General features: G+C 39.7%; 1 protein-coding gene across 3 annotated transcripts in view; it reads right to left on the minus strand.

The window, feature by feature from the left end:
• The window catches only part of pak4 (p21 protein (Cdc42/Rac)-activated kinase 4), a 73,853-nt gene that overhangs the window by 33,118 nt on the left and 14,448 nt on the right, over positions 1-26,287 (minus strand). For 2 of the 3 annotated variants that reach the window (XR_009802577.1, XM_061877555.1), the window contains exon 1: positions 4,079-4,308. The exons of the other annotated variant lie outside the window; for it this stretch is intronic. The gene's annotated coding sequence lies outside the window, so the exon portion shown is untranslated. Of the gene's footprint in view, positions 1-4,078; positions 4,309-26,287 lie in introns of those variants that run through there. 3 annotated transcript variants of the gene reach the window in all.

Consider the following 26,287-nt stretch of genomic DNA (forward strand, 5'->3'; position numbering starts at 1 on the left):
AATATATTAGATAGCTAAAATGTTTAAAAATATTAAATGATACAATTCTATGCATTAAGTCTATGAGATTGATAAAATATGCCAGTAAATAATATACCAGTGTGCAGCTTTTTAAACATAAAAACGTGTGTTCCTTTTTGAGCAAGTTAGTTAGGTTTGGTGTTATATCGTTTGTTGAATATGTCTGCGCTTTATAATCCAATTAGTCGACTCATCGTTAAGATAGTCTATGACTAGTCAACTATCAAAATAGTCGTTGGTTTCAACTCTAAAAGAAGGAGAGCGAGTAAGCGGTCAGTTTGCCATTAGACATATTTGATAACTGTTACATCCATGAAAATAAAAGACGCTGTAACCATTTTGTTGGGTGGAATTCAATCAGATGATGGCCACCAAAATGTATTATGACTGTCTCTTTGTCCCTTAATGTTTATGTCCAAGTCAAGACGGATGCAACGTTTCAACTTGAACCACTGTGACAATACAGTAATAACACGTCACTCATTTTACCAGAGTACATGCATGCTTGTCTAAACTCATCATGTAGCTTCTCCAGATGACAGTATTGCTTTTACACTGGTTCTAACTTTTTAAAATGTTGCCCACAAGTGGACATGCAGATCTCTCATGAACAAAAGCAACATTAGATAGAAAGGCAAGCTGTGAAGGTCTGAACGGAGAGCTTTCTACTTTGTGAAATATGAACAAGTGGTGTCAAGCAAAGGCAACATGGGCCTCTGTAAACACACCTGAGGGCAGGAAGTCCAAGCTACTCACCTTAGTCAAATATAACAGCAAATCCGAAAAGACCCCAAATAGCTTTGTGTAGCTAGTTCACTATGACCTGATGTGACCGTCGTATCCACCCGTCAGTTGTGTAAAACTGACCACAGCAAGTCAACGCATAAATGTTTTTTTGTCTTAGATTTTATGACACAGAAGCATCATGGAGGAAAACTCTACCACCAAGTTAACAGTACAACGCGACTGCAAGGAATTAATGGTAAATGGGTTATACTTGTATAGCGCTTTTCTACCTTCAAGGTACTCAAAGTGCTTTGACTCTATTTCCAAATTCACACACACATTCACACACTTATGGCCCTAACCACGACCCATCAGGAGCAAGGGTGAAGTGTCTTGCTCAAGAACACAACGGACGTTACTAGGTTGGTAGAAATTGGGGATCGAACCAGGAACCCTCAGGTTTCCGGCACGGCGACTCTTCAACTGCGCCACGGCGTCCCAAAAGAATTATGTCACACTATGGCTACAATGAGGATTACATTGACCAAAAAGTCAAACCCACTATTATTACATCACAAATATTTAAATTCACAGTTGTGGATCATTTTTGTACAGCTAAAATCATGCGAATGCAAAATTTGTATGGCCACAAAACACTAAAAGCTTTTAGCATATCAGTTTGAAGAGTATGGAAGTGATTGAGGAAAAATCTCAAAATTGTGCAAACATGAGTCAGTAAAAGAACAGTATAAGCATTTGGTGTATGGAAAAATGCAGGGACCCATCGTGTCAGATTTAATCAATTTGCTATTTAATACATATTCTGTATTTAAGCATGTGGTATTTCATGGTATACTTTTTTAAGGTTGTCAAAATTAACAAATTACCTCATGTGATTAATCGTGTACACACTTATATCAATCATGCAATTTATTTTGCCCGTTTAAGTTCTTTTACCTTAACTTCGATACGGTCAGTACAAGAATGAATGAGGAGACTCCGGTTTATCTTCACACCAAAATAAAGCCTGAAAGAACTTCAGATGTAACAGCTACCAAGTCTTTAAAAACGTTCCTAAAGAAAATTCTGACAATAAAATTGGATTGGTGTACAAATATTCAGGTCTTTTGAGCAAATTTTAGATATACATGCAAGCAATCACCCGTAATTAATTGTGATTAATGCAAATCCCAAAGTCCAATTGACAAAAAATTATAATTTGACAGCCCAAGGTTCTTTGTTTCAAACATGTTCAAAAGTTAAATAAACGAACATCACATGATTATATTAGCACAAAAAGTGAGTAGAGTGTACACAGTCAAATTCCTTGTGTGTTAAACATACTTGGCAAATAAATCTGATTCCGATCCTCCATATCTATTACTGCTAAATCATTCAGTAGGCTTCCTTCTACTCCTTTTCAACATGTGATGTGCTTTCAAGTAACTTTGGTGAAGCAGAGCTGGGTAAATATTTTGACTTGGGGGCCACATTGAGAGAAAAAAATGTGGCCGGGAGCCAATGTGTATGTGTGTATAAATTATGTGTACATTTTTAGCTGTAAAGATTTGCTGTACCATATGTGGTTTTTTGGAGATGGTAAGCAGCACCAAGTTCCTGGGGGTGCAGATCACTGACAATATAACCTGGTCCCTACACACCAGAGCTCTTGTAAAAAGAGCTCAGCAGCGCATACACTTTTTGCGTCGGATGAAAAGAGCACAGCTCCCTCCCCCATTCTACAGAGGCACTATAGAGAGCCTGCTGACCAACAGGACCTCTGTCTGGACTGGAGCCTACAATGCCTCAGACTGGACGGCAGAAAAGATTATCAGGACTCCTCTTCCTCCTATCCAGGAGATCGCAAAAAGCCGCTACCTGACCAGGGCTCAAAAAAATCTGCAAAGACTCCTCTCACCCCCACCAAGGACTGTTTTCACTGCTGGACTCTAGGAAGAGGTTCTGCAGCCTCCGAAGCAGAACCTCCAGGTTCTGTAACAGCTTCTTCCCTCAGGCTGTAAGACTCTTGAATGCATCATAATTAAATTATCCCCTCAACTCCCCCCAAAATGGATTAACTTGCTGGAATAAAAAAAGACAATAAAAAATAAATCCATAAACCCGGATGCATATGAAAAAGTGCAATATATTTATCTGTACAATAATCTATTTATTTATATCTGCACCTTATTGCTTTTTTTTATCCTGCACTACCAAGAGCTAATGCAACACAATTTCATTCTTATTTGTACTGTAAAGTTCAAATTTGAATGACAATAAAAAGGAAGTCTAAGTTTAAGTCTAACAATATGTGTTTTTGGGACCCTTCTTTTCAGGAACACCAATACCAAAAGTCACAATGTCCGATAGAGTTCTAAAAACGTTATGACAGAGTTCTAAAAACGTTATGACAGACCACCTCAAAAACAGGAATGGAATTTTACAGTTTTTTACTAAATGGGACACCTAAAATATACATTAAAACAAAGAAAGTTGGATTTCCAATATCAACTATGAACAATAAAACACTGAATATTAACATATGAACTGCGCTCTTCTTTTACTTCTCAGACCAATTCCTCGATAGACATCTTTTACAATCAAGCAAAACAACAAAAATGTAAAAAAACAGCAAAATATGAATGCAAAGTGTAATAAACACCTACAATATGATATATTATCACTTGTAGGCAGAACTTTGTTGTGAAAAATCTGCTTCCGCGTCTGTTTCTGACACACGTTTCGGGCTGGCTGCTCTGAAAACACACCACGCCCACTCATTTGTTCCTTGTCTGAGCTGCTGTGACGTAGATTACCAAAATAACACCTATAACACCCAAAAGTGCAGAGTTCATCAATTGAAATACTTTCTATAGTTTAAGACATATTGTAATTCAAAAACAGCACTGCACTTCATAATGGCGGCTACAGTTTTGATGTTAAAGATCTAAAAAATGTTATATAGAACGTCCAGCGGGAAGGATTGAAAATCTTAATAGGCCGAACTAAAGCATGCTTACTTACACACTGATAACTTGGAAAAAACTGTTGCGTGGTTCTGCTCTTGAAAGTTACAGTTTTTGGTACAAAATAAAGTAATAGTTTGTTTAAAAAGTCAGACAAAGTGGTAAATAAGTGACAGAAGAGAATGTCCTAGATGCAGGCAGTGCTCCCCTCCTCTAAACACAAACTAACAGTAAAGTTACTGTGTTTTTTTCCCTGTTGAACAGCTAATCCACGCCGTGACATTTCAGATACATCTGAGTGGATGCCAAGTTACAACTCAGTCCACGCAACGGAGACCAACAAAAGCCACAGGTGTTGTACTCACCGGCTTAAATGAACACAAGGCAGCCGACACACAACATCCAAATGACGTCATGTCGGAAAGGAGAAGAAGTTACTCCGTGTTTAACTCGTCCAAAGTGTTGTTAATTCCTCGTGGGGATCACGTTTAAAAAACACACTCCGACTTGTTTTTAAGTAGACTCGTGAAATGAACATGGAAAAAAAACAGTGTTGCTGCTGCCTCTCCGGGCGGAAACCCAAAGTGTGATGACGCATTCCAACGCTCCCACGCAAGCACCGCCCGGTTTCGTGACGTCACTGCATAGCAAACCCGACCTTAACCACACTTTTACGGTTCAAAAAAGTCAGAAAAACACAAACTCAACACTATCACGGCTATATTGCTTCACATTTTAGGCAGCTGGTGTTTTATGTGAGAACAAATGTGTACACTCAGGGGCCACCTCATTAGGTACACCTACACATTGGCAAATACATAATGCTCACTTTTGATAGATCATGACAGGCCATCTATTTAAGAATCTATCGATTATATTGCTTGTACTGTAGCTGCTGTGTACAGTTTATTTGTAATGTTGATGACCAAATATCTTCAAACGCTATTGTGGTTTTATCATCATTACATAAGAATTAGTCATATGACGATTTTAACAACTTATCTGATATTATTGTCACAGCAATATCAGAAAAAGTGACAATACCAACACAAAATAATAATACAACAAGAAAAGCAGTGTGTGATCATGGAGTCCAAAGTGTGGTCTAGGGGGCATTTGCCCCCAGCAGTTATTTACTTTTTTTGCCCAACGACACCTTTTACAGACATAATAAACTCGTTTTTGACTAGAACTAAAAAGAACAAAAAAACAAAGGAAAATGTAATGGGACCATTTCCCCCCCCCAAAATGAGACCTGAAAACTAAAATAATCAACTTGTGCTTGATGAACACACTGCATGTACACATTTATTGCAAGACATGGTAAGATTTCGAGTGTGCTAAATCCCTGGTGTAATAATGATTCTAAAATTAGGAAGAGTTTATTCATTTACAATGTATTGTTTTTTTGTTATGTTTCGGTTTATTCATAGACCCCAGAATGCAGAGACGGCAGGCTGGTGCAGGAAAGTATCATTCTTTATGAGTGAAACGCAGGTAACATAAAAACAAAGATGTTCAGCTGGGAAGTGCACAAATGGAAAACAGGTGTGTGATGCGCAAAGCAAGCAAAAAGTACAACTTTGAGGTGCAAAGCAAAATCATCTTGTCCTGAAAAGCATCCTATTATCAACCAGGGACATTTGTTCCCTGGTTGTCAATCAGGGAAAGGTGACAGAGCCAGCGATCAAAGAGGAGTGGTAACGAATGGGAAGTGAACATGAAGTGGAATGAAAAATAAGAATGCTGAACAGGAAATAATACAAAACACAAGAAACTAATAAGTACTGTCACGTGGGACCATGATAGGTTTTAGGAACTTGGATGTAACAGACAAAAAGTAGAAAGTGGCCCAAACACCCTTCAACCCCAACACCCCTGCACGGTCAAAGCATCCTAATTGTAAAAAAAAAAAAAATCCAAATCAAGACGATGATCCGGGTTGCCCCCCAAAATGTAATAACTTGTTCCTTATCTCATTTGGAACATTTCCTAAGTTTAATTAAAATGTGCCCAACACTTTTTGAGCTCCCCATGGGGGGATGAAAGTAACTGAGTGAACCCTCTTTGATGTTTCCACCCTCTTTGCACGCAAACACACACGCACACAGAAGTTGAGGCTCAGAACTTAAACATTAAGGTAGCGTCGTAAAAATGACTCGGGTTAGGCCCAAAATCTATTCAATTTCTCTTTATCCCTTTTCTGACATTTCATTAACGTTTCATTCAAATCCAACCATAGCCTTTGGAGGTATTTTGCGTAAGGTAACTATTATCTGTTGTGGCATAAAACTGTATGTACAAAATAAAGTCAAGAGTGAAAAACGACTCTATCCCTGCTGGTGTACATGCTTCTGCCTCATGGTGGAGGGAATGGGTTCAAATCCTGACCAGAGTTTCATCAAGAAGAGAGCATCCTACGTAAAAAATAAGCCAAAACAATTCATGCGATTTACTTACTGCGGCAACTCTCGACAGGGATAGGTGGAAGAAAGTGCAAAAATATCTCAACAAAAGCAAAAAATATACGACCTTGGTGTGAATATAATAGATGAATGGTTCTCAACCTTTTTTTCTTTTTTTTTTAAAACACTTGGCTCGCCAATGATCAACATTAAAATACAGTAGCATAGCAGGCCTAAGTATTCATTAAAAAGTATTAGGTATATTAAATACTTTTGGCCACTGTAGCATTACACATAAGTTCAACAGTAACACTATGCTTGAATGTAGGAAAATAAAACACTGTACTTAAAAATAATGACTAAAATATTTGACGTACCACTAGATGGAGCCCACGTACAACCAAACAGTTTAAAAATCACTGCTATGGATACACTATATTGCCAAAAGTATTTGGCTAACCATCCAAATGATCAGAATCAGGCGTCCTAATCACTTGGCCCGGCCACGGGTGTATAAAATCAAGCACTTAGGCATGGAAACTGTTTCTACAAACATTTGTGAAAGAATGGCCCCTCAGGAGCTCAGTGATTTTCAGCGTGGAACTGTCATAGGATGCCACCTGTGCAACAAATCCAGTCGTGAAATTTCGTCGCTACTAAATATTCCAAAGTCAACTGTCGGCTTTATTATAAGAAAATGGAAGAGTTTGGGAACAACAGCAACTCAGCCACCAAGTGGTAGGCCATGTAAGCTGACAGTGAGGGGTCAGCGGACGCTGAAGCGCATAGTGCAAAGAGGTTGCCGACTTTCTGCACAGTTAGTTGCTAGAGAGGTCCAAACTTCCTGTGACCTTCCAATAAGCCCACAAACAGTACGCAGAGAGCTTCATGGAATGGGTTTCCATAGCCGATCAGCTGTATCTAAGCCATACATCACCAAATCCAATGCAAAGCGTCGGATACAGTGGTGTAAAGCACGTCGCCACTGAACTCTAGAGCAGTGGAGACGCGTTCTCTGGAGTGATGAATCATGCTTTTCCATCTGGCAATCTGATTGACGAGTCTGGGATTGGAGCTTGCCAGGAGAATGGTACATTTCGGAATGCATTGTGCCGAGTGTGAAATTTGGCGGAGGAGGAATTATGGTGTGGGGTTGTTTTTCAGGATTTGCGCTTGGAGCCTTAGTTCCAGTGAAAGGTACTTTGAATGATCCATGATATCAAAACATTTTGGACAATTCCACGCTCCCAACCTTGTGGGAACAGTTTGGAGCGGGCCCCTTCCTCCTCCAACATGACTGTGCACCAGTGCACAAAGCAAGGTCTATAAAGACATGGATGACTGAGTCTGGTGTGGATGAACTTGACTGGTCTGAACACCTTTGGGATGAATTAGAACAGAGACTGAGTACCAGGCCTTCTCAACCAACATCAGTGTGTAACCTCACCAATGCGCTTTTGGAAGAATGGAGGAAAATCCCTAAACACACACTCTGCAACCTTGTGGACAGCCTTCCCAGAAGAGTTGAAGCTGTAATAGATGCAAAAGGTGGACCGACATCATATTGAACCCTGTGGCTTAGGAATGGGATGGCACTTCAAGTTCATATGCGAGTCAAGGCAGGTGGCCAAATACTTTTGGCAATATAGTGTATTTTGATCAATCTACCCCTACCTACTACCCATTCATCCAGGGTCACAAATGATTTGGAGTCAATTTAAAACTAACAATCCTTCACTTAAATTTGAAATGAACCTACAAATATAATGTTGGAAGTTAAAAATATAAGTTTGTGTCACATATTTAAAACATATTGCGTGGCCTTCTATAAACTAAATTGTAGGAACGATCCAGCGGAATGAAGAGTATTAAATATTGTGTCCATATTTCCATAGACTAAGATGACTTGACAGGATGATTGAGGCGGATACTGATTAAGTCTTAATGACTCAGTTTAGCACGGCGGTCTGATAAAAAACAGGTAATTGTGAAAAATGACACCTGCTTGCTAACACAAACACATCCATCACTAGTAAACACACAATCCGTTTTTTTAAGCGAGCCCCCTTTAATGATACATTTCCTTCCAGCTAATGAAACCACAGAGTATGTACATCTCAGAATGTCTCCAAGAGCCAATAAACTGTCAGCACTGGTGAGGACGTTCACGGCAGAAACAGGTCGACTGAGGAGAACACGCAACGCTGCCAATCACGGGGCCGGTTTCATACAAAAGCATGGTGGTGGCGCAGCCAATGGCGGCGGATTTTCAGAGGCAGGTTGTGGAATGTGGGAAGGTCAACGATTGAAGGCGGCAGAAAAAGAGAGCATGCATGCACGCACACACGGTTCATGTCCACCAGTCATCTATATTCGTCAAGGGAAAAAAAGCTTGTAGGACACAGAATGTGGGGAATCTTTTGCAGCAGGTTTTGTTCTTGTTCACGATGGCGAACACAAAGCAACTTCCAAACACTAGGAGACTATAGTTTAGTTATAGTTATGTGATTTATGGCAAACAATCATTTGTTTGTTGCGGCCCACCACAATTAAAATTGGACCGCCACAAAGAGATTTGTTGACGTTTTTTTGGTCAGATTCGGCGTGTTTGCCCTTGCTAAAACTTAGCAATGGGACCGTCTGTGTAGCTTGTTCAAGCTCCATATAGCAGGTGGCATCATGGCTGCTTGTTACCGCACCTGTCACGCACACATCACTGGTCGCGCATTTTAACGCAACTGTTTGTCAAATCGAGATACGTCAAGACGTGAACAGAGGAAACTCAATTTACGAACGCCTCTATTTGAGACATTTTCCGTTTACGAACCTATACATGCCTCATTGTGTGAACTGTCTCGGCGTACGAACGCCTCATTTATTCATTTTGAAGTCACATACTGATTACACAGCGTGTTTATTTTCTCACCAATCACCAAGCTTTGTCTATTTTGCTACTCAATATGGGTTCAAAAAAGCCGCCAAACTGGCCTGGAAAGGGGGATGGATTCGCTGTGGACTTAAAAATATTTTTGCGAGGATTACGGCAATGGCACAAAGATTGATTTAGCTCTGTTATCTTAAACGGCTAACAACACTTCTAACTTGTTTATTTTCACAATTGTCGTACCTGTTGTTGTTTTGGGTTTCTTTTTCTTCTTTTTTCAAACATCCATCCATTTACTACCGCTTGTCCCGGCTGCATTCGGGTGGAAGGCAGGGTAAGAGCTGTGTCAACCTGTTTTCGAGAAATCACTTTGTGTGACCAAAAATGCTTTAAATGTGTCCAAACTGTCCCAGTCTCGGTTTCCTCGCTTCGGGTTACGAGGCAACCGCTTCAAGCTAGCGTTTTAGCTAGTTTGCGACACTTTGAGGATGTTATCAGCGAAAGGGGGCTTTGTAACACAGCAGGTCTTTACTTGTGATGAGACTAGACTTTGTTGTAAAAGAATGCCACGGCCAATCTTTACTTCAGTGCAGGAGAAGGCCCAGTGAAGGATCGCCTCACACCTTTAGTTTGTGCTAAGGCGAGTGGTGTATGTAAGTTGATCTCAGAATGATACAAAAATGCCAAAAATGTTCATTGACACAAGATAAAAATGTGTGTGTGCGTTGGCAGTTAAGCTTGCTGTAAAGTTATGTTGTTTGGATAAAAAAGAGATTGTTGGGCGACTGAGCCGTTACCCCCCTGATATGTTGTTTTTTTTATATATACATACAAAGTGTATATGCACACTGTAGTGTTTTTAAAGTGTGCATTTTGTTACTAAAATAGGGACTTCTGTAGAAGCTACAACCAATTATTACAATGTTTATATGGTTACTGACTTTTCCTAAGGTTAAAAATCTTTGCTAGGACAAAGCGTATGTGCAAGACCAAGAGCCAGCTGTTTCTTGTTTGGATAAGAAGCAACTAGCGGCTGATAGCTTTTTCAAAGCTGTCATTTGCGAACAGGCTCGCCATTCATAGGGCGACTTGATGTCCAGATATGATCATGCTGGAACCAGCACATAAGAATAATTTAAGGCAAGTCGTGGATGGTTCAAAACATTTAAAATGAGGACGGTCTTCATGGCTTGGTGTGGCATGGCGAGGCAGCTAGCGCCGACAAAGCTGCGGCAGAGGAGTTCATCAAGCTCTGACTTTATAGATTTTATTGGTGAAGGGGGATTTGTCCTGCAGCGAGTTTTTAAATGTAATGAGACTGAAAAATATGCCACAGCTGACTTTTATTACAGCGAAGGAGCAGGCACTACCGGGACACAAAAGCTGATGAAGAATCGCCTCGCACTGCTAGCTTGTGTTAATGCTAGTGGTGACTACGTGAAGCCACTGCTAGATTACTAGCCCGACACTCCATATTGTTCAACAATGCCTCAAATGCTTATAGACACACAGTAAATAGATTTTTTATTTTTTATCTTTTATTGTAGCAACATTGTGGTTAATGTTTTGGAATGCACGAACAAGACTTTTGTGTGTGTGTTGAGAGTTAAGCTTGCTATTATGTTGTTTGGATAAAACATTTTTATTGTTAAACCATTACCTCCTTGTTATGTTGGTGTGTGTCTGTGTATATACAGACATACATACATACACACACACACACACACACACATACATACATATATATACATACACAAACACACACATATGTACATAAATATATACACACATACATACATACATATATATATATATATATATATATATATACACACACACACACGTATACATACACACACACACAAATATATATACATAAATATATACACACACACACATATATATATATACATACACACACACATATATATATACACACACATGTATATATACATACACACACACATATATATATACACACACATGTATACATACATACACACACAAATATATATATATATATATATATATATATATATATATATATATATATATATATATATATATATATATATATATATATATATATATATATATATATATATATATACACTCCTCTCTGAGCTGCCACCTTACCGTGGTAGAGGAGTTTGCGTGACCCAATGATCCTAGGAGCTATGTTGTCCGGGGGCTTTCATGCCTCCTGGTAGGGTCTCCCAAGACAAACAGGTCCTAGGTGAGGGATCATACAAAGCAGCTCAAAGACTTCTATGGATACACAACCAAATGGACTCAGATTTCCCTCGCCCGGACGCGGGTCACCTAGGCCCCCCTCTGGAGCCAGGCCCGGAGTTGGGGCACGATGGCGAGCGCCTGGTGGCCAGGACTGTCCCCATGGGACCCGGCCAGGCACAGCCCGAAGAGGCAACGTGGGTCATCCCTCCAATGGGCTCACAACTCATAGAAGGGGCCATAGAGGTCGGGTGCATTGTGAGCTGGGCGAAAGCCGAAGGCAGCGCACTTGGCGGTCCGATCCTCGGCTACATAAGCTAGCTCTTGGGACGTGGAACGTCACCGCACTAGGGGGAAGGAGCCTGAGCTAGTGCGCGAGGTAGAGAAGTTCCAGCTGGCTATAGTCGGACTCACCTCGGCGCACAGCAAGGGCTCTCGAGACGGATTGGACTCTTTCACTCTGGGGTTGCCGGCAGTGAGAGGCGACGGGCTGGGGTGGCAATTCTTGTTGACCACCGGCTCAAAGCCTGCACGTTGGAGTTCAACCCAGTGGACGAGAGGTTAGCTTCCCTCTGCCTTCGGGTGGGGGGACGGGTCCTGACTGTAGTTTGTGTTTATGCAGCAAACAGCAGTTCAAATTACCCACCCTTTTTGGATACACTCGAGGGAGTACTGGAGAGTGCTCCCTCGGGTGATTCCCTTGTCCTACTGGGGGACTTCAACGCTCATGTTGGCAATGACAGTGAAACCAGGAGAGGCGTGATTGGGAAGAATCGCCACCCGGATCTAAACCCGAGTGGTGTTTTGTTATTGGACTTTTGTGCTCGTCACAGATTGTCCATAACTAACACCATGTTCAAACATAAGGGTGTCCATGTGTGCACTTGGCACCAGGACACCCTAGGCCGCAGTTCCATGATCGACTTTGTAGTTGTGTCATCGGATTTGCGGCCTCATGTTTTGGACACTCAAGTGAAGAGGGGAGCGGAGCTGTCTACCAGTCACCACCTGGTGGTGAGTTGGCTGCGATGGTGGGTGAGGATGCCGGACAGACCTGGGAGGCCCAAGCGCATTGTGAGGGTCTGCTGGGAACGTCTGGCAGTCTACTGTCAGAGAGAGTTTCAATTCACACCTCCAGAAGAACTTTGAACATGTCACGAGGGAGGTGCTGGACATTGAGTCCGAGTGGACCATGTTCCGCACCTCTTTTGTCGAGGCGGCTGATTGGAACTGTGGCCGCAAGGTAGTTGGTGCCTGTCGTGGCGGTAATCCCAGAACCCGTTGGTGGACACCAGCAGTGAGGGATGCCGTCAAGCTGAAGAAGGAGTCCTATCGGGTTCTTTTGGCTCATAGGACTCCGGAGGCAGTGGACGGGTACCGACAGGCCAAGCGGTGTGCAGCTTCAGCGGTCACGGACAGAGGTGGGTAGTAACGCGCTACATTTACTCCGTTACATTTACTTGAGTAACTTTTGGGATAAATCTTACTTCTACGAGTAGTTTTTATGCAACATACTTTTACTTGATTATATTTATAGAGAAGAAACGCTACTTTTACTCCGTTCCATTTATCTACATTAAGCTCGCTACTTGCTACTTTTTTTATCGATCTATTAATGTTTGTTTTGGTTAATGACAGAGCTTCAAAGTACAATCTACACATGCCTGCGTTTCACCAATCACATGTAGTCACTGGTGACGTTGGACCAATCAAAGAGAGCCAGGCGGTCACATGACCGTGATACGTAAAACCAGACTTAAACATGTTGACAAACTTATTGGGGTGTTACCATTTAGTGGTCAATTGTACGGAATATGTACTGTACTGTGCAATCTAATAATAAAAGTTTCAATCAATCAAAAGTGTAAAGGAAAAAAGACACTTTTTATTTCAACCGTACTTCCTATCAAAAGCCTAAAGACTGATCGCACAGTTCCTGTCTTCACAATAAAAGCACTGCTCCATCGCGCCTGCGTTAACAAAATAAGAGTCTCCGAAAGCCAGCGCAAACAAGCTAGCAAGCTACGGAGTTTGCCGCCAATGTATTTCTTGTAAAGTGTATGAAAACGAATATGGAAGCTGGACAGATAAGATGCCAAAAAACAATGACTTTCATGTGGTATTAGACAGAAAAGAGGAACTTTTTTTCTCCTCCATTTGAAAACGTGGACGTCTGATTCCAATCAATGCAAGTCATCAGAATCAGGTAATACACCAACTTAAATTCTTGTCTTCATGAAAGATAGGAATCTATATGTTAAACATGATGTATATTCATTAAAACACCTTCAACATGTGAACAAAAACGGCAAAATAAATAAATATAAATTATATAATGTATATATAAATGTATGTATATACATATATATATATATGATATGTGTGTGTATAAATGATTTGTGTGTGTATAAATGATATGTGTGTGTATGTATATATATATATATATATGAGGTAGATCACCTCGAGTTGGTCATTTACTAAGTAATTGATAAACGTTGAAAAACTTATTGGGGTGTTACCATTTAGTGGTCAATTGTACGGAATATGTACTGTACTGTACAGTCTACTAATACAAGTTTTAATCAATCAATCAATCAAATCAATGAATGCCTACTGAGGCTATGGTGCTGTTAAGTTATTGTGGCTCAATGTGCCATTTTTTTATTTTATTTTAATGTACTATTATTTAATGTATATTATTGTTTTAGTTGCTTAAGAGATATTCCTGGCTCTGAATTTGCTCATTGCTATTTTTATGTTTTTGTGCATTATTTGTTGCCGTAATCAGGTTACTCTTCAGTTACTCAGTACTTGAGTAGTTTTTTCACAACATACTTTTTACTTTTACTCAAGTAAATATTTGGGTGACTACTCCTTACTTTTACTTGAGTAATAAATCTCTAAAGTAACTGTACTCTTACTTGAGTACAATTTCTGGCTACTCTACCCACCTCTGGTCACGGAGGCAAAAACCCGGACATGGGAGGAGTTCGGGGAAGCCATGGAAAACGACTTCCGGATGGCTTTGAAGCGATTCTGGACTACCATCCGCCGCCTCAGGAAGGGGAAGCAGTGCACTGTCAACACCGTGTATGGTGCGGATGGTGTTCTGCTGACCCCGACTGCGGATCTTGTGGATCGGTGGAAGGAATACTTCGAAGACCTCTTCAATCCCACCAACACGTCTTCCTATGAGGAAGCAGTGCCTGGGGAATCTGTGGTGGACTCTCCTATTTCTGGGGCGGAGGTTGCTGGGGTAGTTAATAAGCTCCTCTGTGGCAAGGCCCCGGGGGTAGATGAGCTCCGCCCGGAGTTCCTTAAGGCTCTGGATGCTGTGGGGCTGTCTTGGTTGATAAGACTCTGCACCATAGCGTAGACATCGGGGGCGGTGCCTCTAGATTGGCAGACCGGGGTGGTGGTCCCTCTCTTTAAGAAGGGGGACCGGAGAGTGTGTTCCAACTATCGTGGGATCACACTCCTCAGCCTTCCCGGTAAGGTTTATTCAGGTGTACTGGAAAGGAGGCTACGCCGGATAGTCGAACCTCGGATTCAGGAGGAACAGTGTTGTTTTTGTCCTGGTCGTGGAACTGTGGACCAGCTCTATACTCTTGGCAGGGTTCTTGAGGGTGCATGGGAGTTTGCCCAACCAGTCTACATGTGCTTTGTGGACTTGGAGAAGGCATTCGACCGTGTCTCTCGGAAAGTACTGTGGGGAGTGCTCAGAGAGTATGGGGTATCGGACTGTCTGATTGGGGCGGTTGGCTCCCTGTACGATCAGTGTCAGAGCTTTGTACCCATTGCCGGCAGTAAGTCGGACACGTTTCCAGTGAGGGTTGGACTCAGCCAAGGCTGCCCTTTGTAACCGATTCTGTTCATAACTTTTGTGGACAGAATTTCTAGGCACAGTCAAGGCGTTAAAGGGTTCCGGTTCAGGTTTTTTCTTTTGGCAGATGATGTGGTCCTGATGGCTTCATCTGGCCGGGATCTTCAGCTCTCACTGGATATGTTCGCAGCCAAGTGTGAAGCGACTGGAATGAGAATAAGCACCTCCAAGTCAGAGTCCATGGTTCTCGCCCGGAAAAGGGTGGAGTGCCATCTCCGGGTTGGGGAGGACACCCCGCCCCAAGTGGAGGAGTTCAAGTACCTAAGAATCTTGTTCACGAGTGAGGGAAGAGTGGATCATGAGATCGACAGGCGGATCGGTCCGGCGTCTTCAGTGATGCGGACGTTGTATCGATCTGTTGTGGTGAAGAAGGAGCTGAGCCGGAAGGCAAAGCTCTCAACTTACCGGTCGATCTACGTTCCCATCCTCACCTATGGTCATGAGCTTTGGGTCATGACCGAAAGGACAAGATCACGGGTACAAGCGGCCGAAATGAGTTTCCTCCGCCGGGTGGCGGGGCTCTCCCTTAGAAATAGGGTGAGAAGCTCTGTCATCCGGGAGGAGCTCAAAGTAAAGCGGCTGCTCCTCTACATCGAGAGGAGCCAGATGAAGTGGTTTGGGCATCTGGTCAGGATGCCACCCGAACGCCTCCCTAGGGAGTTGTTTAGATCACGTCCAACCGGTAGGAGGGCACGGGGAAGACCCAGGACACGTTGGGAAGACTATGGCTCCCGGCTGGCTTGGGAACACCTCGGGATCCCCCAGGAAGAGCTGGACGAAGTGGCTGGGGAGAGGGAAGTCTGGGGTTCCCTGCTTAGGCTGCTGCACCCGCGACCCAACCTCGGATAAGCTGAAGATGGATGGATGGATATATACACGCCCACATACATACATATATACACACACACACACACACACACACACACACACACATAGATATACACACACTCATGCACAGTGTCTTCAAAGTGTGTATTTTTTACTAAAATAAGGACTTTTGTTGAGGCTAGAAGCAATTATTCATGTTTACATTGATTTTTATGGGGACCTTTGCTTCACTATATGAACTTTTCGGTTTATAAAGCATGTTCAAAAACCAATCGAGTACGTAAATTTGAAGTTCCACTGTACATTATCTGTAGATAGAGCCAAGTACACATAATGAATGTTCAAATGCCCGTGCATGTAACCTGTGTGTATCATCAGGAATATCCCAGGATTTAGAGAGCAAAAAGAAAAAAGAGGCTTTAACAAAAACAGGCCGTTCTGCTCTTGTTTAACCTCGCCACTATTCTCTGAATTGCAACACAGGTGCACTTAAAGCTTCTAGGAGGTTCTCGCTTTCTCTTGTGTGTTGGCAAAAGCAGGTCCGAGCTTGATGTTTTCGACTGAGACTGAAGTGAATGTGCAAACACACATGAAGGAAGCTGAACTATGCGCACACACATTCGATGACACTTTTAAACTTCAGAACCTTCACACAGCTCTTTAATAGTGACAGAAAATATTTCACGTTCCCATAAAATAAGGTGACGATGATAGGTGGTAAGGTGCAGACTTGTAAATACAGTATAAGTAGAATCGTGCTATGAAGTCAAACCCGATACAGACCAGCCTTGTGAGGTTGTCATATGATCGAACTATGACTTTGACTTCCATCTGCCCGTCAACACATTCCCTTGTCTGAAGATGACAAAATGGAATGCAGCAGGAACATTTTGGATCTAACGGCCTTGATAAGAGCTAACGCACACAAGCATCAGGGTTTTTTTTTTAATTCCCATTATATTTTCCCCTCTGTTCCCAAACACCCACATGGAGTTTGGACGTGTTGATGTTGGCTACTGTAGTCATTCCTGAGCGGACCCCCGCCTCCTCCTTCAAAGGCATCAGACCGGGCCCATTTTGTGTTTGTGCTGCTTACACGCTGCAGGTCTGACTGAAGCCTACCAAGTGTTTATTTCATCTGTTTCCAGTCAGCTAACTTGCTCCTTCATGCCTCCTGAGCGCTGCGGGCCACAAGCGGGATGAGATTCCCATTGGATGACTCCATTGTTGGCCTCGACTTGGAAGTGGACCAGGTTAGACTCAGCACGAGTTAGGAGATTGCAAAACAACAAGATCCGAGATTCACTGCTCTTTTTTAGAACTGCAGTATGCCAATGTTGGTTGACGCTCTAGTATTATTTATGATAATGATTGACTGAATCTTGAATTGCTGATGGAGTGGAGCAGCTACGCAGGGCGGTCGAGAATTTTTTGGTTGATTCGTTTTTTTTCCACAATTTAAATGTCTTTAAATACACACCAACATTGATCCAATTCTCAGTGGTGCAGTTAAGAAATGGTAGATGCACACTAATTACTGTACCTTGCAGTTTTAAAAAAAATTGAAAAAAGATAATGTTGTTCTCATGTTAGCATTTACAATAGCTAACGATTATCGCTTGTCACGGCAAGGTATCGGAAGATTGGTCCACGCTTGCGAAAGACTACGTCACTTCCTTCTAGTGTTGTCCCGATACCAATATTTTGGTACTGGCACCTCTACCAAAATTATTTAGATACTGTTTTAAATAAAGGGTTCCACTAAAAATTGCATTGTCGGCTTAATTTTAACAAAAAATCTTACGGTACATTAAACATATGTTTCTTATTGCAAGTTTGTCCTTAAATAAAATAGTGAACATACCAGACAACTAGTCTTTTATTATTAAGGAAGCAAACAAAGGCTCCTAATTCAGTCTGCTTACATATGCAGTAATATACTGTCCTTTTCCATTTTATTATTTTGTCAAAATGATTAAGGACAAGTAGTAAAACATGAATTATTAATTTCCTTGTTCATTTACTGTTAATATCTGCTTATTTTCTCTTTTAACATGTTCTATCTACACTTCTGTTAAAATGTTTTTCTTCTGTTGTTTGGATGCTTTACATTAGTTTTGGATGATAACCACAAATTTGAGTATCGATCCATTACCAAGTCGATAAAAGATCATACATTGACCCTATTCAAAGTCCTTATGTATCCATGGACATATTTCCTGAGTTTATAAACATAATATAATTTTTTTTTAAACAAAAGAAAAAGTTGTGATGGCAAAAATATCAACATAATCATAGTAGTATCGACTAGATATGCTCCTATACTTGGTATCATTATAGTAGATGTTAGGTGTAGATCCACCAATGGCGTTTGTTTTTATTTTGACACCGGTGAGCTACGGTGTGTAGTGAAGCATGTTTAGCTATTCCTCGTCCTGCAGGGATGATACTTGGAAGAAACTTAGTTTAATTGTCGCCATGGAGGCGAGGATTAGTGATATAGAAGTACCTAAAACAGTGTCGACTGCGAATGGACGTTCACCGCTAGCTATGTCTTAAAGCACCTCTTCCAGTGGGCGTTTCAGTGTTAAAACTTCACCTTTATCTTTGGTTTTTAAGCCAAAATGCGTCTTTTCCCCCTTTTCTGTCTACACACTGTCTGTTTGTAATTAGTCCATGATTGTGCGCTGCCGAACATGCTCGTCTGCTCGTAAACCAGCAATGACACGACATGACGACGGCAGGGAGGTGGTGGACCGGTACTTTTCTGAGGCGGTATAGTACCAAATATGATTCATTAGTATCGCAGTAATATACTAATACCGGTATACCGTGCAACCCGACTTCCTTCCTTCCTTCCCAACTTATTTAACGGTTTTGTGCATGCAATCACTGTTTTTATGGTTTTATTTTTTTGTACTGTCTTTTTCTAAATGACAATTGATTAAAACACTAAAAACATAAACTTTATATATTAAGTAGAGATGCTGTGATCGGGACTGGCAACAATTTTACGTCAGCTGCCGCAAAGTTGTTTTTGCAAGTAAATAGAGCCATGTCTGCCGTGTAGAAGTACTTGAGCATTTTATAGGAAAATAGTTCTACAGCATTTGCAATGTCTGCAAAATTAACATTTCAAGGGGTGGTATTGGCAGAGCTGTGTTTAATAGGCCTGGGCCGATAAAACAACATTATTATATATCGCGGTTGACATGTAATCAATATCAATATAAAATGCGTTTGATAAAACATTCGATTAATACATATTTTTGGGTCGGAACAAACCGGAAAGAATAAAGAATGGTTAGTTTCATGAACAGAGGCACTCGCGGTCTGTTAAACTAGAATAGCAGGAAGTGGTCTTGAGCAATGGGAGTCACACGCAAAACAGCCGATCGCATAACAGTATCAACTATCAGGTTTGGTTGCGCCATCTCGTTGCTGATTTTTTACACGGAATGAGCAGAAATTAAACATGAGTGCTCCAGAGAGCAAAGTCATTGTAGATAAAACCTGAAAAGTCACCTTAAAAGTATGACACATTTTTGGATCTCTTCAAACTGACCAATTCTTCTCCGCACTCATCTTTTGTTTTCAACCCACGTCCGTTCTCTATTCCAATGTACGAAAACAACAGGTAAGAATTATAGTGAAGGACTGTATAACTGAAATAAATAAAACAATATAGCAAATTTGCTACTTAAAAATATTAATTTGGTTCAATAATGTTTGAATGATTACTCCATTATATAACTTCCTTTCCATAACTAAATAAGAATAATAACAGACTAAAAGTTACACAGCCCACGTAACTTCCTGGCACAAAACCTGCAAAACATTGTGCTTCTCAAGTTCCTCCAAGTTTACATTTTCACACTTTGCACTATTTTGTTCCACATTAAGTATTACTTACATATTCCTTTATGTTGCACCTTAAAATAAAGAAGTTATTGTTAAGTGTTTATTTTGATTTTAGAATTTAGTCGACATCGTTTGTTTTCTAAGCTTGTGTTGACATTTCCTTTCCTTTCTGCCTCGATAGCTGGGGGGATTATAATTAGAGGAAAGTTACATTTGAAATAAAAATGTTTACATTTATTATATTTTTTTCCCGGTCCATACTTTCCATAACTCATAAATAATTATAAATATCGAGCATTATGAAAAAGCATGTTGTGATACAGTTTTATGTCATAATGCGGGGCGCTAGCGTTCAACACCACGAATATAATACATCTTCTGCAGACAAAGCATAGAGACAAGTACGAAGCGTTCAACAGGGCTGTGCTGAACTCGGAGCAACAAACCTTGCACTTTCAAAGGAAAGAGAAATATCCAAAATACAACAAAAACAAGAAGCAAATCAGGCTTTGAACAACTAGCCCATCTCAGCCCGACACTACTTTGCTGACACCGGCTTACTGCAGCTGTACAAGAAAATACACAATGTGATCTAAAACAAAACACGGCAGCTAAAAGTTTCACAACACATATTTGGAGGTCTGGCGTACACCCCATGTCGGTACCGAGCCTGACTGCACACGGGTTTGATGCCTCCAGCTACAATTTAAAGCTGCTTTGCATGCTTGTCAGTTTTGTGGCTCTCATACAGCAGAAGATGGGAAGAAAGCATTGCAGTGGGTTTGGATATGAGGGGAATACACAACTAACTACTCATATACATCATTTCGGGAATTATGAATATAAAAAAAGCACTGGAAGATTTGGCCGTTCCAAGGGTGGGCTGCATAATGGTCTTTTAAAATAATTTTTGTTGAATTCTCTGACTACTCCTTCTGTGACACCTGTTGTCAAAAAAAGTTGATGTTTACAATTGTTTTTGAATTGTGACCATTTGGGTGAAGCCGTTTACACCACATTTGAGTTGAGCAAGGGCATTTTGCATTTGCTATTTATGATTATGGACGTTCCAATCAGGGATTTGTTGCCTATTCCGATCATCCATGAGTGAAATAGCCCGATACCAATATAGATCAAACTTACTAACTGTAAATATTTATTTTTATTTTATGGTGAGTACTATTGACCGTTTAAAACATATCAGCACGACATTTAAACTAGTGCCTTATTCTCTTTTATTATATACAATCGTTTGATCCAAACAAAGTCAATAGTACACAACAACTCAACTAAAGCAAAAACTACCATCTACAGTATTACTCCTATAAATCCTTTGGTTTTTGCCCTCAAAGTCCTTCTGAGTTCAATGAAATATTCACCTAAATTGCAAACATTAGCGCAAACAAATAACAAAAACATGACTTCAAGGAAATAAAAATATTCACCTAATCACTCCAGTATCGACCTTATTCTTAATGGATCGATACAAACTCCTGGCTGTGATAATATAACATTTGTTATATTATCCTGTCTCTAATAGACTTAGACTTAAACTTTATTGATCCACAAGGGAAATTGTTCCACACAGTATTTCAGTTACAAGGATGGAAAGGATAATCCAGGTATAAACTCCTTACTACTAACTCCTAGCTAAGGTATAACTTCTGTTCATCTACTTGTTAATTTTCCATCAATAACTGCTTACTTCAGCTCTACGGCAATTCCTTCTACACTTCCTAAACTTCACGATGCACTTTTTTTCCTGCTGTTTCTGAGGCTGAGGTTTTTTCCATGCAAGCATATTTGTACGTGCTTTCGTAATGTAATGATGCTAGCTTTGTTAGCATTAGCAAACATGCTAACACCTTTACGAGTGTCTGTTAGTATTATTAACTTAGAATCGCATTCTTTTTGTATTGTTTCAGTTTCAGAAATTCCTCAGTAAACTCACCAACACGTCACTGTGGAGTTAGAGTCTGTCTAGGTGATTGGAGAGCTTGCATCCGCAGCTACTGGGCCCATGACGATGACTTCTGTTTTGTAGATCAGCCATTTTAATGCCGTGTTAGAGACAACAGTTAGAAACAATTAAGGTATAAAAAAACATTTGCAAAATCTTTCTGTGTAAATAACTCATTTCACAATATATATATATATCTGTGGCTAATAGTTTGGTGCGGAAAATACAGTATATGGAGAACTTTAATTTTCCTAAAGAGTAATGGGTCCGGCTTATATACTGGTGCGCTCTATAGTATAAACACACACAGGCCCCGATGTGGCCTCCTTGACGTCACTGGAATGCGCAGTTCCATTAAGTAAAAACAAAAGAAGTTGATCGGATTCCCTAAACAAACAAGGAAATTTTTACCTCTACAAAATACAAACCATGTTTCCATATGAGTTGGGAAATTAAACGGAATACAATGATTTGCAAATCCTTTTCAACCCATATTCAGTTGAATGCACTATAAAGACAAGATATTTGATGTTCAAACTCAAACTTTTATTTTTTTTGCAAATAATAATTAACTTAGAATTTCATGGCTGCAACACGTGCCAAAGAAGTTGGGAATGGGCATGTTCACCACAGTGTTACATCCCATTTTATTTTAACAACACTAAATAAACAATTTGGGAACTGAGGAAACTAATTGTTGAAGCTTTGAAAGTGGAATTCTTTACCATTCTTGCTTGATGTACAGCTTAAGTTGTTCAACAGTCCGTGGTCTAGTTGTCGTATTTTACGTTTCATAATGCGCCACACATTTTTGATGGGAGACATGTCTGGACTGCAGGCGGGCCAGGAAAGTACACGCACTCTTTTACTATGAAGCCACGCTGTTGTAACACGTGGCTTTGCATTATTTTGCTGAAATAAGCAGGGGCGTCCATGATAACGTTGCTTGGATGACAGCATATATTGCTCCAAAACCTGTATGGACCATTCAGCATCAATTGTGCTTTCACAGATGTGTAAGTTACCCATGCCTTGGGCACTAATACACTCCCATACCATCACAGATGCTGGCTTTTGAACTTTGCGCGTACAACAATCCGGATGGTTATTTTACTCTTTGTTCCGGAGGACACCACGTCCACAGTAATTTGGAAATGTGGACTCGTCAGACCACAAAACACTTTTCCACGTTGCATCACTCTATCTTAGATGAGCTCGGGCCCAGCCAAGCCGGCGGCTTTCCTAGGTGTTGTTGATAAATAAATGTTTTCGCTTTGCATAGTAGAGTTTTAACTTGCACTTACAGATGTAGCGACCAACTGTAGTTACTGACAGTGGTTTTATTAAGTGTTCCTGAGCCCATGTGGTGATATCCTTTACATACTGATGTCGGGTTTTGATGCAGTAACGCCTGAGGGATCAAAGGCCCATAATATCATCATTTACGTGCAGTGATTTCTCCAGATTCTCTGAACCTTTTGATGATTTTACGGACCTTAGATGGTAAAACCCTAAATTCCTTGCAATAGCTCGTTGAGAAATGTTGTTCTAAAACTGTTTGACAATTTGCTTACAAATTGGTGCACCTCGCCCCATCCTTGTTTGTGAATTACTTAACATTTCATGGAAGCTGCTTGTATACCCAATCATGGCACCCACCTGTTCCCAATTAGCCTGCACACCTGTGGGATGTTCCAAATAAGTGTTTGATGAGCATTCCTCAACTTAATCAGTATTTATTGCCACCTTTCCTAATTTCTTTGTCACGTGTTGCTGGCATCAAATTCTAAAGTTAATGATTATTTGCAAATAATTTTTATCAGTTTTAACATCAAATATGTTGTCTTTGTGGCATATTTAACTGAATATGGGTTGAAAATGATTTGCAAATCATTGTATTCCGTTAATATTTACATCTAACACAATTTACCAACTCATACGGAAACGGGGTTTGTAAAATAAAAGTCTGCACACCTTAAAAAGTAGCGTTTTTTTTACATGAAAATGTAATAAATTAATACAATGTATGAATGGATTTATACAGTTTAATATAATTGGGAGGATTCTAATCCATTTTTAAAGGCTGTTAAGTAAATGAGAGACAGACATCAGCATGGATCCATGTCAGCTTTATTTTTCAACTCACATGTAAGCAACCATGTATCAATGATTTGCACAGTGATGCACCGAAAAATGGTTGTGATGAAATATCCACTTCCGCTGGTGGGCTGCATCTTTCTCCACGCTCACACATAACGTAGCTCGCCCAAAGATTACGAAAAAGTCACATACAGATCGCATTCCCGTTTAGACACATTTGAAAAGACTAAATTCTAAACGTATTTGAGTTTGCGTTTATTTCGAACATACAAGCATACAACATGATACATCACAATTTCAAATTTCGAAAAGAAGTAGGAAGAAGCTGAGCTTATTTAATCCTACCCTTTTTCTTTTACATAACAGTTGCTAAAACTTTTGTTCACTTCCTGCTCTCAAAGTCTTCACAATATACTCCATAAGTAATCGCAACAAAAAAAAGAATAAATACTTTTTGAAGTAAGTTTTATTCCATACGATGAGATAAGTAAGATTATTTTGAGAATGAAAGAATGAATGAGTGAATAAATTCAGAATGTTTATCATGGTTCCTCTTTTTTGTACTTTGTAAACACTTCAAATTTAAAGAGTTTCTTGAAGTGGATGATATTAGTACATTGTTTGATTGCTTTGCTTAATCCATTCCATAATTTAATTCCACATACAGATATACTAAAGGTCTTAAGTGTTGTACGTGCATACAAATGTTTTAAATTAATTTTTTCTCTAAGATTATATTCCTCCCCTTTTTTAGAGAAGAATTGTTGTATATTACTGGGTAACAGGTTACAGTTTGCTTTGTGTAGAATTTTAGCTGTTTGCAAATTCACTATGTCGTGGAATTTTCGTATTTTTGACTCAATAAATAAAAGGTTTGTATGTTCTCTATATCCAACATTATGTATTATTCTAACTGATTTTTTTGTAACACAGTTAATGAATGAAGTGTACTTTTGTAGTTATTTCCCATATTTTTACACAATAACTCAGATATGGAAACACTAGCGAGCAGTAGAGAATATGAGGTGATTTTCTGTCTAGAACATGTTTTTCTTTATTCATTATTGACGTCTTTATTGCTACTGTATGTTGTATATTTTTTTACATGACATTTCCAGTTCAATTTATCATCAATCATTTTACCTAGAAATTTGGCTTCATTTACTCTTTCAATTTCTATTCCGTCTATTTGTATTTGTGTTTGACTTTCTCTTCTACTATTACTAAATAGCATTATTTTAGTTTAACTGAGATTCAAAGATAGTCAGTTTTTGTCAAACCGTCTTTTTAATTTGTTCATTTCTTCTGTTCTTATATGTATTATCTTCTGTGTGTTCTCTCCTGGACAAAACGCAGTTGTATCATCCGCAAATAATACCAACTTGAAACCTTTTGTAACTTTACAAGTGTCATTTATATAGAGATTGAATAATTTTGGTCCTAGTATTGATCCCTGAGGTACACCACAGGATATATTTAACGTTGTAGATGTGTGTTCGCCTAGCTTCACGGATTGTTTCCTGTTCAATAAATAACTTCTTATCCAGTTTAAGACTAACCCTCTGATGCCATATTGTTCTTATTTTTTTGATTAATTGTGTCAAATGTTTTAATTTTATCCATAAACACTGCTGACGCACATTTTTTTACTATCTATTGCATTGGTAATTTCTTCTGTAATTTCAATCAAAGCTATCAAAGTTTAAACATTAGCTCTGTATCCATATTGGTTCTCTTTGAGTATTCTAGTTTTGTTTGTGAAACTCTCTAATCTGTTAGTGAACAGTTTTTAATGATTTTAGAAAATTTTGGAAGTAAAGAAACAGGTCTATAATTTGTAAATTGGTGTTTGTCTCCAGTCCTATAAATTGGTGAAACTTTAGCTATTTTAATTTTGTTTGGAAATTTACCTGTTTGAAATGACAGGTTACTAATATACATTAATGGTCCTGAGATCTCTTCAATAACCTTTTTTTTATCAATCCCATTACAACCAGTTGAAGTCTTAGAGTTGCACTTTTTCACGATTATTACTATTTCCTCCTGTGTCACATTACTGAGGAACATAGAGTTGGGATTTTGCTCTATTGTATCATTATAGTCCTCAATTGAAACTGGATCTGCAATCCTTTATACCAATTATTGAACCTTTCAACTACTTCCTTTATGTTGTCATTATTTGTGTTTCCGTCTATGAAGTATTGGGGGTAATCCCTATTAGTGACATTTTTAATAATGCTATTGAGAATGCCCCATGTTGCTCTCATATTGTATTTGTTCCTGTCCAATAATTCACGGTAATATTCTTTTCTACATGATCGTAGTATGTCTATTAGCTTGTTTTTATACTTTTAGTAATTTTTCTCTGCCTGTGTAGTTCTTTGTTCTATAACTTTTCTATATGGTGAATTCTTCTTATTA

The sequence above is a fragment of the Nerophis ophidion genome, linkage group LG18, assembly GCF_033978795.1.
Source record: "Nerophis ophidion isolate RoL-2023_Sa linkage group LG18, RoL_Noph_v1.0, whole genome shotgun sequence".
In the NCBI taxonomy this organism is placed as follows: Eukaryota; Metazoa; Chordata; class Actinopteri; order Syngnathiformes; family Syngnathidae; genus Nerophis; species Nerophis ophidion.